Raw genomic sequence first — 17163 nt, 5'->3', positions numbered from 1 at the left:
CTACTAGTTTCTAATACTTTTGCACCTGGACGCTGTTGCTCTGATGAAGACGAGCTTGGAAGAGGATCTTCAAAAGAGGAGCTTGAAGACGACCTTGAGAAATGGAGCTGAAGACCACACCTGTGCAACGCAAGAAGCGGGAAAACTGATTTCATTCTGAAAATGGTAACCCTGTTTCGGCTCTGTACTACCTTTTTTTTTTTTTTTTTTTTTTTTTTAATTTTTAATTGCCACGTCAGCCGACTCCGAGGCGACTGTACGCGGTGACTGTACATAGCACTTCTGATAGAACTATGACTCTACAATGGTCTTTACTACCATGGTGTTGTCAAGTTCAATATTGATGGGTGTAGCTTGGGGAACCCTGGTGAATGTGGTGGTGGAGGAGTTGCTCAGGATTCTAAAGGGGGTTTATTGTATGGATTTATGGCCTATTATGGTTGCAGCTCTAATACCATGGCTGAGATTAAGGCATTGCTTGATGGCCTGCGAAATTACACTAAGCTTCGTCAAACTAATATTGTGGTTAAAATAGATTCTCAATTGTTGAGCAATTGATGGAATGGTAAGGGTGAGCCATACTAGTCAATTCAAGCAGAGAGAAAATTTCTGAATCTTCTAAGGATCTGAATCTAGTAGTTAGGCATGCATATAGAGAGATAAATCAAGTTTCTGATTTTCTTGCCAAATGAGTTAAGGGGAATACAACAGCTTTTGAATTGGCCCCAAAGGAGATAATAGGTTACTTGAGACTTGATAGGATAGGATTGCTGGTGTTACTTACAAAGTAACACGATATGATTTTATCTCTATATATAGTTCATGGTTAAGGACTTTAGTTTTATTATTTTTATCTTAGTTCACTTTACACTTTGGTTGTCTTTTGTAAGTCAATGTTACTGATTGGTTCTACGGTATTCATCCACTATAAGTGAGGGTATCGATAAAATTGGAAATCATATTAGGATTACATTTTAAAAAGAATTGAACTCAAAGTAGTGTTGTGCACATTTTCTTTAGAGATAGACCCAAGAAAATGAAGAACAATGCACAAGATTAGAAGCCTAGAGTCTCTTTGCTTTAATTCTTGTATTGCATTTTTGTAATTTTTACTTTTCAATTGAAGATTTGAAAACAAGACCATAGTATTGCAAAATGAAAAATAGACCGTGGGCTTGCAAGAGATATAGAACATGATGAGATTTAGGCCATGTTTGGATAGTGAAAATGTTTCATTTCATCTTATCTCATTATTATAATTTTTTTAAATTTTCACACAAAATATAATAAATAATTCAAATTTTAAAATAATAATAATATTAAAAAATGACATTCTAATAATATTTTATTTAACTTTCAACTTTTATCTCAATTCATTTCATTTCAATTCACTATTCAAACGATACCTAATTAAGATATAGTAAAGGAATGAAGATAGATTAAGGAATGAGAAGAGAGTGAAGACTGAAGATGCTAAGGGCAAATTTGGGGCCTCTGATGAGACACAAAATTTTCATCAGATCTCATTTCATTTCATTTCATCTTATTTTCAAGAGTTATTCTACCTACAGTTACTTTTGCATATTCTTTGCATACTCTACTGATGTAATTAGCCAAAATAGTTATTTTATATTATAAAAATGACGCAGCCAATCATATTAGTAGAGTACACAAGAAGTATGTAAAAGTAATTGTACATAGAATTTTTATATTTGAACATAATTCAAATACAAAATTTTCAAACTAATGACTACAACATTTTCAAATTAATCATTACAATTTTTTCAAATTTTTAAATAAAAATAAAAAATAATTTCATTTTTTTGATATCTTCAAACAAAAATAATATTATAAAACTATATTCTTACAATATTTTAATTTTATAATATTTTTATTTAACTTTTTTCTCTCTCATTTTCTAAATTCTAAAAAATACTTAACTCAAACTATCTCACTACTATTTATAAATTATCTTATTATTATTTACAAAATTTTCATTTAATCGTACTTTCCAAACCAACTGGAAAGTGAAGTCTTCTTCTTTCTTCCATCTATTTCTCTCTCTTCTTGGATTGCTGCCGGCCTCATTTTCTAATTTCCTTTTCCATGTTTATCATATTTTAGTCTTATTTTGCATTTAATGCCTTGAGACTTGTATCCTTGTCAAATCAATACTCTACGGGTTTATACAAAATAAATTTATAAATTGATGTGATTTCATGAGATCCATTAGATCTACTTTATAATAAAAGTAACTTTACAATATGATATATCACATCAAACTAAATCAGTAGGTTTATTTTTATATAATTTATTTGTGACTAAAATATTTTCTTTCTTTTATTCCAATAAAGTCAGCTCGTTGTTATTTCTAGTTAATATTAAGAATATATTAAGAAAATTTGTAAATAGTAATAAAATAACAAATAAATAATAAAAATAAAATAATAATAAATTTTTATGAGTAATAATAAATAATTTGTAGATAATAATAGATCAGTAATTTAAAAATATATAAAAATATTTATATTTCCAAACAGAACCTGACATCGAGCATCTACAATCCCATGGTTCTTTGTTTGCCTAATTTATGTTGTTTACTCAACTAGTTAAACCTTTATAAGCTGGTTGCATCATTTATGGGGTTGGGTTGCCACCCTTTTGATCAGCCTAACTTTTAAATCGGACATGGGAGACCATATATATGGGCATACTCATTGTAGGATCAGCCTAAAAAATATACTTAGTCTAGCTTTGAAGATATGAAGTTTTGGCAACACGTACTGTAATGTTTTGGTCTCGGATAGATTGGAAAGTTACTTCTTATAACTTAAATTCACATCACACAGTATAAATATAAACTCAAATTTCTTAATTACACATAGATCTCTTTGTTTTAAACCAACTACTCGAATGAATTAACTAGAAATACCACAAACTCTCAAAATAAATGTCAACCTTCCAAAATACCAAGACAACTGACCAAAATAAAAATACTGAATAAACTCTCCAATAATCAAATTATCCTCTTTGTACTTAATCTGCTATGCTCACATCGTCTTGTCCATGCTTTCTATTTTTGATCATCAGTTGAAACATTCAAAACATTTGAAAATATTATTGATATAAGGGGTGAGTTATCAATAACTCAATAAGCAGAAAATATATACTAGTATGGAAACATGAGCATTTATAGAATTTTAGAATGTAGAATGCAGAATATGTTATCAAAATTATCAGAGCGAAAGCTCAGAAATATTCTTATTCAAAATTCTTTTGGCATACATAACCAAAACATCGCATCAGAAACAGAATTCCATGTTTAACCCCTAGGACCAGTGGTGTGGTTATGCAAACTCTAATGGCCAACTGAGCAGAAACAAATGTGAAATCTTTCCTTTATTATTCTCGGAGCTCCGAGTGTGCATACAGGAAAGACTATGCAGAAAATTACTTTACTTCCAAAGTGGGTACATTGAAAATAGAAAAGTTGGTACCAACCCAAACAAAGGCTACAGTTTTACACTTGTGGTAAGGTCAGAACAAAATAGAAACATAATGTTATGCTACAGGTTTTCAGATATCACATCACATCATATTAGAGTATAGAACATATTTAGAACACAATAAAATCATATCATTGTCATATAATTCTGCACAAAATTTCATATTCCTTTTTTTGCCCAGTTCAGAAACATAATGTCAAAAATAGTTAATGTCTACACCAGTTATGACAGAAAATATTTTTCTTTACTTAAATAGAATTTCGTCCGAATGTAGATAAAATGACCAAGGTTTCTTATTTATTTATTTTTTTTTTAAGTTTTTATTTTCATAATAAAAATGCATATTTTTCATAAAATCAATCTCAGTTTATATCTTTTACGCAAAATCTAGCATATGAGCCCCCACTTATCTGGACTTTTTAGCTTTTTTGAATTTTTTCACAACAGTGATGAATGAATATCAATCGTAACCTATAAAATAAATGCGTAACTTGCTTAAATCTCCACTTAAACATGTATTTTGATATTTAAGCCTGAAATACTAAAATAACCTATTTCTTTTAAAAAGATCTCTAATCTCGTAATCTTAAAATATCATCACTTCTCAAATTCATTGATATCCACTTAATCTTCACTTAACATAATTCCAACTCAATCACTAGTTTATTTAAATTCAAGCCCAACCAAACACAAGATATTCTAGGTGTTTTGCAACAATTAAAATCGGACTCAACATACCCATGTGAAGTAAAACCATCTGCCATGAGTTACAAATAAAGGGTAGGGATGTAATTAACTTTAAAGGAAAAACTTGAATCCTTCACTAGGGGCTACGTGTGGTCTTAAGGGTATTATGTAAAAATATATAATAGTGAGTAAAAATCAAATTAGGCTAGAAAAAGAAACAAGTTTTAGTGGGACTACATATGGTGAGGGAGGGAACATGCGAGATACTCACTGAGAGAGAACCATTGTGCGACCGTAGACTTGGTGGCTGGACAAGAATAATTTCACGTCGACTTCCTTTATGGGTGGTGGTGTAGTTCTGAGAGGGAGAGAGAGATGTGAGAGGAAGTGATGTGTGTGTGTGTGTGTGTGTGAGAGAGAGAGAGAGAGAGAGAGAGAGAGAGAGAGAGAGAGAGTTACGTATAGTGGAGTGTGCTAACTGAGATGATGGTTAGAGAGAGGTAGCATGACCGAGTTGTGGTTATGACGTGTGGCTGTTTTTAGCAAGAAATGATGCTATCAATGGAGGGACAATGGGGGGCAGGGTTTCTTGCTCTATTTTGGGTTGTGAAAAAAGAGATGACTTCGATTCTCTATGTAGGTGGCTACTGGTTTCAAATGGGTTGGGCAATGGGGCTATCACATGGTGGTTTTGAGTGGAAGGAGGGCTCATGGTGTGGAGGTTGGTTTCGCGCTAGCTGGGTATGCTGCGATTTGCCGTTGCTGTTGAGGTCATGCTAGGGGGGCTTGTCGTGTGGGGTTGTTGCGTGATGGTGGTTGGCAACGTTTCCAACTGTAGCAGCTTGATGTTGTTGCTTCATCATTTTTTTTGGGGGGGGGGGGGGGAGAGGGTGGTTGTCTTGCGAGGTAGCTGCTTGTCCCTTGCAAGGTTGCTGTTCCGTGCAATGGAGACTGAGGGAAGGAGATGGCAGCTACGTGAAGGAGGGGTTTTACGAAAACTCAAGGCTGCGTCAACTTCTATATACAGGAGAGAAATACATGTATATGTTTATAGAGATGATTGAAAAAAGGCATGGAAATTGGTCCCTAGGTCTTCATAGGATTGGGTTTTAAGCCCATTTCAAAGTATTTAGGCCTACATCTTGGGTAGTGTATGGAATTAAGAAATGGGCTAGGTATGGCCAGGCTGGTTAGAACGGTTCAAAAATCTCTTTCGTTTGTCCGTAATTTTTTCATGGGTCAAGAATTTAATCAATACTAATGGGCCTTGACTCGACTTCTAAAATAATCCAAATCTTTCCATAAATAATAAATACTCATGGGTTGAGATCAAAGAGACTTTTTTGTACCTAGGGGTCAGCTTTATACCAGGTTTTTGGGTGGGAACACCCCATACCTTGCCTTACGGGGCTCGTGTCACTTCGATTGTTGTTTGGTTAGAATCTTTTAATACGGCATGGCTCTTGGGGTGGCACCATTAATGCGGCATAGAGTTTGGGGAGTGGTGCCATTAATGAGACTTGGCTCCCTGACTAAACTTCAGCCTACGAGTGATCATTGTTGAGTCCCTCCATTGCTACTGTGAGGAGATCGAGGGTCCTCCACATCTCTCACCTGCCTGTTAGCTTAGCTTCTTGAGGGTTAGGTGTTACTAAGGTGTGTCAGGGCAGTGAGTCCCATTTGTACCTATTGCTCATCTTTCCTGCGCGAGGGTTGCTTTATTGGTTGGTTTTACTTACGGGCCAAGTGCTCCACAGAGGCCTAGTGACTTCTCTTAGAGGAGGATCGCTAGGCCGGGTTGGGCTCTCCCGAACCCCCCCTTCCCGAGGTCCCTCATGGGCTTGTTACTTGGGCATTGCTCGTGGAAAAATCCCCTAACACCCCTGTCAATTTCTCCTGCCTCAGCCTCTTTGGTTCATAAAATGCTCATACATTACCCAATAATAAGGCTGCAAACAACATATGTATATATATTAGAGGGGGCGTTAGGAAATTGAATCAAAGTCCTTTTGAGACTTGCTATTAGATTGAAAAGGACTAAGCTAGCTTTACGAGGTTAGAACAAAAATGTTTTTGGGCGGGGAATATTAGAGCCCTTGAGGGAAGGTTGGATATTCTGGATACTCAGTTACAATTGGGATATTCGGAAGAGCTTGAAGTTGATTATTTGGTGACTAAAATAGAAATTGATGCTTGGGAAAAAAGAGAAGCTATTTGGCTGGGGAAAATTACTAAAAAAAAATGGCTTACGGAAGGGGACCAAAATACAAAGTTTTTTCACTTAGTCATTAATCAGAGACAGAAATAGGGGCGTATCTCTCATATGGGTCTTTTGGATGGTAGGATCTTGGAAACTGTGGAGGCTGTTCATTCGGAAGCCTTTCAATATTTCCAGGATTTTTTGACAGCTCCTACGGAAGTGTAGAATGGGGATTTATCAGCTCTCATTGAGAAATCCATCTTTGATGAGGAGAATAATATGCTTTGTTTAGAGCCGTTCGAGGAAGAAGTTAAAGAAGCGATATTTTCTATTCCTAAACAAGTAGTAGCCTGGGGCCTAATGGTTTTGGGTCTGGTTTTTTTATGTCGTGCTGGGAAGTTATAAAAGAGGATGTTATTGAGGCGACTAGAGATTTTTAAGGGGCTCGCCTTTGCCCAGGTTTTATTCATCCTCCTTTATTGTTCTAATTTCAAAAATTCCTAATTCGTCGAGCTTTGATAAATTCAAGCCAATTAGTTTGTGCTATGTGGCGTATAAGGCCTTCTCCAAAATTATTGTTACTCATTTGACAAGGGTTATTCATAAGCTGGTCTCTCATGAACAAGGCACTTTTGTATCAGGGAGGAGCATTTTTGAAAATATTAGTCTTGCTTAGGAAATGGTCCACTCTTTGCACAAAAAAATTATTTTTTTTGGGGGGGGGGGGAATGTGATGATAAAGATTGATATGTCCAAGGCGTATGATAGGGTTGATTGGGGTTTTCTTCTGAATGTGATTCATGCTTTTGGTTTCTCTAATAAATTTTGCAAGTTAATTACGGAGTGTGTAAAATCACCGTGGTTTCCAGTGATGATGAATGAGACTTTTAAATTTTTGAAAATATCACTCTTGCTCAGGAAATGGTCCACTATTTGCACAAAAAAATTATTTTGGGGGGGGGGGGGGTGAATGTGATGATAAAGATTGATACGTCCAAGGCGTATGATAGGGTTGATTGGGGTTTTCTTCTAAATGTGATTCATGCTTTTGGTTTCTCTAATAAATTTTGCAAGTTAATTAGGGAGTGTGTAAAATCACCGTGGTTTTCAGTGATGATGAATGAGACTTTTAAAGGTTTTTTTTTCAGTCCTCTTGGTGCTTACGGTAAGGGGATCCTTTGTGACCTACTTATTTATTATTATGGAGGAAGTTTTGACCAGATTACTTAAGAAGAATTTTGAGGATGGATGGATTGGAAAATTTCATCACCCCGTTAGGGCTCCCATGATTTTGCATTTGCTGTATGCAAATGATATCTTGATTTTTGCTAACGGTGGGAAGAAATCTATTAAAAGCCTTGTTGAAATCGGGAAGACTGACTTCCAGGTGTCTTGAGCCTTTAGTTGACAAAATTAGGAATAAGGTGGCTGGGTGGAAATTGAAATTGTTGTCTCAAGGAGGTTGTTTGATTTTATTATGTCATGTATTATCCAGTATGCCTATTTATCTTATTTCAGTGCTGAATATTCCAGTGGCTATTATCTCCCATATTAATTCCATTTTGGCTAATTTTTTATGGGGGGATGTGGACAGTAAAAAAAAAGTGCATTGGTGAGGCTGGTTGAAAGTTTGTAAACCAATCCAGGAAGGGGGTTTGGGAGTGTGAGATGTCAAGGAAGTTCAGCGTTCTCTGCAACATGAAATTTGCATTTCAGCTTCTGATAGCCAAGAGTATGTAGGTTGATTTCTTCAGAGCTAAATATTTAAAAGACAGTCATATTATGTAATATGTTCGGTGACCCTCTGATTCTTGGTTTTGGAGGTCAATTTTATCTACTGTGCCGGAGGTGATGGATAATGTCCAAGTTCTGATGAGGGATGGTAACTCCTCTTTCTGGTATGATCGTTGGTTGGCTTCGAGGCCTCTATCTATGAGAGTGCCGAAAATTCAGAATAAGGAACTGTGTATTCAAGATTGTTGGATTGATCAGACCTGAGATGTAGAACTGTTGAAGGAGCTAGTAGGCGATATTGTTACTAATGAAATTATTCAAACTAATTTTGTTGGTCTTGCAGGGCTAGATGTGTGTGTTTGGAAGCCATCTTTAGATGGAAATTTCTCCACTGCACATGCTTGGGAGGTGACTCAGAAGAAAGGAGAGATGTTGCCTTGGAATAATTGGATTTGGCACCGCATTTTACCGAAAAGGATTTCTATGTGCGTTTGGAAGGCTTGGTTTAATGGGCTATCTGTGGATGATTGGGTGTAGAACAAAGGTGTTTTACTTGCATTGGCTTGCGATTGTTGTAACTTACGTCATCGGGAATCCATTGATCATGTTTTAGCCACGGGCAAATTTGCAAAAGTGGTTTGGGATCGTGCTAGCTGTCTTCTGGGAAGGCACGTATGATTGCTTGGTTTACTTGTGCAAAAAAAGTTTCTATTACTGGTGTTCGTACAGGTATCATGCCTTGCCTGATTATTGGGAGCTTGTGGAAAAGAAGATGCAAGGTGCGCATGGAAGGTGTGAAAGAGAGCACTGATCAAGTTTGGAGGTTGTTAAAGGTGTGGCTGAGGGTTCTAGCGGGTGATTTCATTAATACTTGTCCATTATCTATGCATGACTCTCATATTTTAGAAGAGCTTCAATTGTCTATGCCAAATATTCACCCGAGAGAGCATAAGATTGTGGCTTGGTCAAAGCCCCCAACGGGGTGGATGAAGTTGAATTGTGACGGCAGCTGCCTTAACAACCCAGGCAGCTTGGGTGGAGGGGGCATTCTTAGGGATGCGGAGGGTAATATGCAAGGAGCCTTCTCTAGTCATTTCAGCATTGGTATTAATAATGGGGCCGAGTTAAATGCTATAATAGAGGGGGTTCGGTTATGTAAAAGGTTGTCATGCTCCAAAGTGGTCATCGAATGTGACTCTAAAATTATTATGGATTGGATCCGAGCTAGAAATGTACGTTGTGGTATTTATGGGATTATTGTGAAGTGCTAATGGCCGAACTTCAAGGGATTACATTCAGAGTGATCCATCAATTCTGTGAGGCGAATCAAGCTGCAGATTTGCTTGCTAAACAAGGTGAGTTAGGCTCTAATTATACTTATGATAATTATGACTAGCTGTCGAGGATTTTGAAGGGCATTGTTAGGATTGATAAAGTGGGTCTCCCAACCATTCGTCCTTAATTTGAATGTGTGGTTTGGTTTGGTGCTTGTTCTCTATAGGCTTGTTTAGATTTTTGTGTTTTTCTTATAGGCCTATTTAGTTTCTTTGGTTTGGTTTGGTCTTTTTATTTTGGTTTGGATACAAGAGATGGTTTTAGTGTCTTATCTGTAAATCCCTAGTGTCTGTCTTGTTACCATGGTATTCTTCCGTCATAAGTAAATGCTATTAATAAAATTAGGACGAGATCACTATTGGACATGTGGCCTTTGACTCTTCTTAAAAAAAAAGTTATAGGTAAAACGATAACCCATTCTACTATGAACTGGTAGAGTAAAAGGTTAACAATTAAAAAATGTTTGTTTTTGATTTTTTAGAATAAAATAATTTATTAACAATAGTTTTTTGGGACGACAATTTTCGTCTCAAAAAAGTCATTTTGTTGTAATAATAAATCAAACTTATTTAATCAGCTAAATTATTAATTAATGATGTTTTTACCCATTTAAATTAGAATACATCTTAAGGGCTAGTATAGTAAGCATGTCGATTATATTCGATTTATAGGTGAATCTAAACTCCCATTAATAAGGGGTTGGGAGTAAATATATATTTCTTTCACTTAAACGAATCCAAATATTCCAAGAAGGTTTCATATATATGTTACAATTTTTTTTAACCTTATTCATGACTAATCAAACCCTTACTACAACAAATTCAGCTCTTTGCCACCATTTCTTTTCCTGCAGAAGATAAATTGCCGCTAATACATATGTTTTCTCACAAAATTTTTGTCTCCAAAAATATCCAATGGAATTGTCAATAAAAATGGGTATTTTCGGCAACAAATATTCACCGCAAATTTTTTTGTCACAATAAGTCAAATTCCTCACGTTTTGTGTTTGTTCTAATGACATCTAGTCGTCACTGAAAGTGGTATCCATTAAATTGATCACTGAATCCTTTTGTGACAAGTAAAAGTCATCATTATAGCCGACTTATATAAATAGCCCCTACTTAGCATGTGTAGGACCTTTTCCCTCTCTTCTCGTCAGTCGACCCTCTATCATTGTTTTGTTTCCATACCATATTTTGGGCGAAACCCACAACCCTAGCTCCAAAAATTCCTACATATTATCAAAGATTGTAAATGCAATTGCTGCCGTAATCCATCTGTGATGAGCCAGCAACCACTAAATCGTCGTCGACGGTGACGACACAATCCAATTTTGCTACCTTCGATTTGTAGTAGTATCAGCAAATTTTCTAGACCCTAGCTGTCTTTGCTAAATCATCCCCTTCCCTTCACTGATCCTTACAAAAATCTCCCCTATGTTTCGGCTCCCTTTACTGTGAGCTATCAACAATGAGTGCATGGAAGCTATGTTCAGGTAAACAAGCTTTCGTTTTTTGGTGCATGGCTGCCCCTGTTATGCTATATTTCTTTGTTTGTGAGGCCTTAATTTGTTGAGATGAAGGGATAAAGCCATATTTCTTGATAGCTTTATATCACACGAGAGTATTTCATGGCATTTTATATACGTGAGAAATTTATATAATGTCAATAGTCTGGGACATGACAGATGTGAGAAGCTTTTATAACTCTTTTTTTGATTTGGTTAATTTGTGAGTTGTTGTCATTGTATCTTTGATTATTGCTTGCAATGCTGAGTGAAGATCTAGTTTACCAGCTTTTCTTCATCGTTCTATTACTGCAACTCTGTTTTTCTCTCTTTCTTCACCGGCATGCCGTCTCTTTTCATTTCTTCACTTTTTGATCTTGGCTTCAGAATTTTGGTTACTGCAATTTACAGGGTGGATATCTTGATCAAACTTGAACCCTCTGCATATGTGTAGTAATTGATGCCTTGACTGAGATCTGATTGAATCTTTAATCTTAGTGGTCTGTTTTGAGGGTTTTTTCATTTTGTTTCCTAAATTACAATTTTTGTTTGGGAGATTAAAACTGGATGAATATATTTTTGTACCTTTATTATTTCGCTAATAGTTCTTGAAAATGTTTGTTTTGGATATATATTTAACTAACATGTCAGTTATATCGAAGGTTTGGTACTGTTTTCTTGTTATCTAACCTCATGAAGTTTCCCGTTTGATTGGTTGCAGAGTAGCGTGCAAGGGTTCGACATCAAAGTTGTGGTTCCAATTCGTTATACCCTTTCTACTTGCTTGGGCTCTGGCCTCCATCACCGACAATATGATTACATTCTTTCAGAACATCCTAATGTAATCGGATATAGTTCTTCCCTTTTATCAGTTGCTGCATGGTTATAATTATCTTCAGCTGCTTCTTTGACGTTTAATAATTGCGGTGGCTTTTTAATTAGCATTTACATAATGAACTTAGTACTCTTTTATTGCTTTTTACTGGTGTGATTGATAGGATGATAGCCTGAGTTTATGTATAAACTCTTTTATTGCTTTGTAATTTGATTGAAGGTGAAAAGTTATTTATCAATGTCATTTTTGCAATTTGGTGAACCTATAGTTCGATTTAAGCTACTCCTTCAATTTCACAGCTTTAGTTATGCGTAATTGATTGTTCTGTCACCATTTAGTCTGCCTTTCTTCTGCTTATATGTCTGGAGTCTTGTGATGGTTGGCAATTGGCAACAGTAGGCACTTTCATTTCTGTTACTTAGCCTTTTGGATCGTTCTATATAATTTCGAAATAACGGCCTCAAGTATAACCCTCATTGTGGATTTTACTCTCCTTCACATGTAGCTATAAAACACCATCTGAACACACTTGTGTAATATTTTCCATTTACATGTTTTGTTCTCTCATGCATGCTTCTGCTGTTTGACTTCTAAACCATTTCTTACTTCAGATTGGCCAATGATTGAGTGTTGAATGTATCATGTTAATGCAACTTCCCTTTGTTGACATTATCTCTTGATTCTTTTTATTAATTTAACAAATAATGACTTCCAAGATGATACAGTTTTATAGATTATGCTAATGCATTTGTGGAGCCTAACCTGTTCTTAAAGTGTGTATGCAGATGGAGGGGAGCCCTTTTTGGCTACTTTAAGTGCATGCTATTTAATATCATTTCCCTACTATTTTCATTTCTTTTTCTGTTAGCTGTTTTTTTTTCCTTGAATTTATTAGACTTGTAATCTTACAAAATGTTTTTACCTACCCACTCAAAGAGCCAGTTAGAGGAAAAATATTGGATTCATTTAGAGCAACAATGTCAATCATTAAAAAGAAACTTCAGTTTTTATTGGCTGGGTTAACTACTAATTTATTTAACTAATTCTTTAACTAATATGTGAAGTCTATTTGTAACATATTAAAAAAATGTTGGCAAATATGCATGCAACTTGTGCTCATTTTATTATTATTTAGACTTTAAGATAGGTAGTCCAATGTTGACAAATCTATCTAGAAGTCCATGTTCTATATAGATTTGTTAACATTCCATGTCATAATGGAATCTGTTTATCATCATCTTCCAACTTATTTTCCACTCATCACTTCACAAGAAATTAGGGGAAGATGGGGAAGACATACAAGTCTTCCGCACATCCTTTTTATCCTCGCTTAATATGTAATTGCTTACCATCCTTATAATGCTAATAGTTGCATTATCTTCTAAACAACTCTATTTACTTTTTTTTTTGATAAAACATTTGCTGGGAAAAAAACTTTGGAGAGCCATCATTGAGAGGACTGACTGAATTCGCAAGAAGCTTATACCTGAATCCCTTTGATGCATTATTTGACTCTATAGAAAGTGCATCTCAAAGTAATGCTTGGTCTATTAAGGAAGCATTTAAATCACAAGTATGTGTGCACATATAGACTGTCCATGTGCATATCAGAAACATTAGCCTAATACTATAAAATGATTACCAAGTTGAGTATGGTATGATGGACCTTGACATAAAGTAACACTCCAGAGAAACTTGTGTAAGAGGTTCGGCTTTTTTTAAAAACAATGGCAATTGCTTAAAATTTTTTACATTCACATGCTTCCCTTATAGTCAGATATGCACTTTGATAGCTCAAAAAGTTTAACTTATTAAATCTTATTGAGGTCTTTGCCGATGTACATTATCGTCAACTAATGTGTTGTTTTTATTAGTTTTTGGGAGAAGGAACTAATATTATTGCGCAAAGGCAACTTTGCACCAGTTCGTTTTATTTTGTCCACACATTGACATCTCTGCAGTCACTACTTAATCTGATTCAGCGATTGCAATGCTCACTCTCCGTTCATCCTCCCTACCATGGTAATATGTTTATGGTAGGATATCCTGATTTCCATACTCTTCCATGCATGTTAAATTGCAAGTGTAGAATGTACTTGAACATTTGCTCTTCTTCCAATTGTTGTACATACTTAAAAATACGTTGGGGAAAACTAATATTTGCTAAATTAGACGGGAACAACGCAGACTACCAAAACAACCTAGCCAAATACTATGTATAGCAAAACATACATAGACAACGATACTTCATGATGTATGTGAAGCTTAATATTATAATGCATGGTATGACGCTCACAAACATAGTGCTTGTCAGTAATTTTTGCCTAACTAATTATAACTTGAAAGCACATCAGCATATCTACATAACAGTCCATAATTTAAGATATGTATTCTAGCATTTTATGCCCCACAAACTCTTTCCATGTAACTGATCTTACAAACAAGATCATGGTTGAGTCATGTAGATATAACCATAGTAGATGCAGACAAATAGGATTGTGGTCCTGTAAACTTTACAAAGGTCGTCATTTTTATACCAAATAGCTTAGCAACATCAATCACTCTTCATGGATTAGTATCTGATGTGTTACCTTAATCCCTTTTCCCTTCGTGCACTAACTCTATCAAGTATCTATTGAGTTGGATGTTTTTTAAACCATAACCTTCCCAATCTTGTATTTTATGAGTAAATACAAAGCTACTGCACGATGTGGACAATTTCAGAATGTGCATTTGCCAATGGATCCTTCTTGGTATATAATAGCTTTTACTGTGCCTGTACGTGACCACACCTATGTTTTTTTCATCATGAACTGCTTCCCCATTTGTAATGTGGACTGATTTAGCAAAAAGCAATATGGATGATGAACTGCGACCTATGTGTGCACTTCAATTTAAACAACCCACAATACATATGACCAACAATGCCCAAGCCTAGTTACATCACTAGTCACTCATTTTTTGTTCATTTCTCCCATAAAAACATTGCTCAAGAGCAGCATCTAACTTGGCTTCCAGTTAACTACCTTGGAGCCTATCAACTCTGGAAAACCATACAGCTACTGGTAAATTTGATGCTGATGACTCATATTTTTCACTCCATTTTGTGCCATGTTGTGTGTGGGATTTGATTATAGAAAAGATAGGCTAAACCCTTTGTTTTTTTTAGGCTTCCACAGGTGGCTGTGGCAATCCCAGGAATTTAGCTCATCAATTATTGCATACAGACTTGGTGTAAGTTCTCATCTGTTATAATAATACATAGTATTTTGTGTCTGCTAAAATATTGTACGTTCCTACTACTATATATCTGTTTAGGGTTATTGAGGTGTAACTTGGCTTTGCAATTTGGTCATTGTATGAATATATTGTCACCTATGATTGGGTTAGCAAAATGGGTTTGCATGCATTAGATTCAGGATTTCAGTTACAGAACTACATTTAAATCTAACTCATCAATGTAGCAGAGTTAAACTGCCTTTATAAGTACTTCTATTGTAATAAACTGTTTGGAAAAATTGGATGTAGTGTAATTTATATATCAATATAGCTGCTGCAATACCAAGAATGGTACCCAGTGGGTGTATGAACCTTCCCAAGACATTTATCGGGATGGATCTTCATGGCGTTGTGGTTTTTTGTTGTTTTTCCAAGTGGTTGTATGTTTGCTGTGATAATTGACACAACAAAGCTATGATACTATGTTTTCCATTAATATTTTTCAGATTTGTTGTTACAAAGGTTAGGTTGTAAACCACACCTCAGGAGCTACTCCTACCAAATCTGTTTGAGTTTTAAATGGTATACATGTGTCTTGGGGGGAAGAGTAAACTGATGGTTTGTTATGATAAACACTCTTAAAGTGTTTATCCGGGTAGATTTGTATGGAGACATGATAATATGGGCAGCTTATATTGGCAGCCTAATTGGCGGCATTGGGTTTGTTTTCTCCTCTTTGGTCTCCAGTTTGTTTATTGTTTTGTTTTGCTTTTAAAGTTTTTTCTATGAATTTCTTTTGTGAGCTTTTGTTTTTGGTTTGCCTATGTACTTGTACATTCTTATTCTTGTCTATAACGATGTTTGCTTCCACTCAAACTTTCCATGTAGAGAATGCTTTCTTATCCAGAATATGGATGGGCATTCCCACCTGCTGATTCCAATCTAGAGAATTAATAGTTTGAGAACACCAAGCGTGTTGTCTCTCATAGGTGCATTACTTATACATGGTGAAATGGACAAATCTTGCCGTGGATAAATATGTAGAACATCTGAAGCTTCCCATTCAGGTACTGTTCTAATACAATCCCAACCCCTCTAGCTTCGGGTACCTACACCCAAAATAGGCAGTAGGTTTCAGAAAATATGGGAACATGGAGGTGACTCCCAGTCTCCAGCTTAAAAATTAACATAAGATTTTTTTTTACAGACCTGCTATTAGTTACACCCATTGTTATATACTAGCAACAAGGGGAGTAATGGTGAAGCTTCGGACAAATAGGAAACAAAAGCATCTGAATGCTTTCTAGCTTCCCCTTGTTGGGTTTATATTGAATATGATAAACTACTGCTGATGACCAGCAAAAGACATAGTTATAGATTACATGCAGTAATCCATGCTCACAAAAAATTATTGTTGACACAAAGTAACCCTTCCATTTTTCCCCTATGCTCCTTAATGATCCCATTGGTTTTTATGCTCATTTGTGCTTATGTGCACATGTATGTCATACTATTGTGGTTTAACCTTTTGTGTTTGCCTAATATTTTTTCCTTGCTAGCTTGCATATTAAACACATGTAGGGTTTGTAATTGTGTAGAAGATTATATGATTCAGGCATTTTCATGACAAAGTGAATTATGTGTCATGCATGGCCATGCAACTACTAGTACATTGGACTGCATTTCCAGCATGTTGTTGCCCTCCCTCTACTGTTTGTTGGAGCAGATTTTTAATTTATGCAGTAGCGAATAGGGGATGTATATTGAGAACCAATGAGTATATGTTAATGACAGTGCACTTACATGATTGGGCAATAAATCCTTGCTTCTCACATTTTTCTTAATTCTTTATCAGCCAACTTGAATTCTTCTGTTGCCCACTCAAGCAACTTTAACTTTTTTCCCCCCCGCTATTGATAAGTATGAAGATAAGCACTTCCCATAGAATGGAGAATTGGATAGCCAATATCGTATTTATAGAAATTAACTCCCTATATGCTGCTCGGAAAATTGTCCATTATCAGGTGAATAATGGTGCAAAGGGCTAAATATGCACCTTCCCTCGCAACTCTGTATCCCTCTTCAAGATGCTAATTAACTAATATCTACAAAGACACTCCTAGACCATATAGAGCTAAAT

Source organism: Carya illinoinensis, chromosome 11 (genome assembly GCF_018687715.1).
Source record: "Carya illinoinensis cultivar Pawnee chromosome 11, C.illinoinensisPawnee_v1, whole genome shotgun sequence".
Taxonomy (NCBI): domain Eukaryota; kingdom Viridiplantae; phylum Streptophyta; class Magnoliopsida; order Fagales; family Juglandaceae; genus Carya; species Carya illinoinensis.
The sequence above is the reverse complement of the archived record's forward strand: the minus strand, read 5'-3'. Positions refer to the sequence as shown.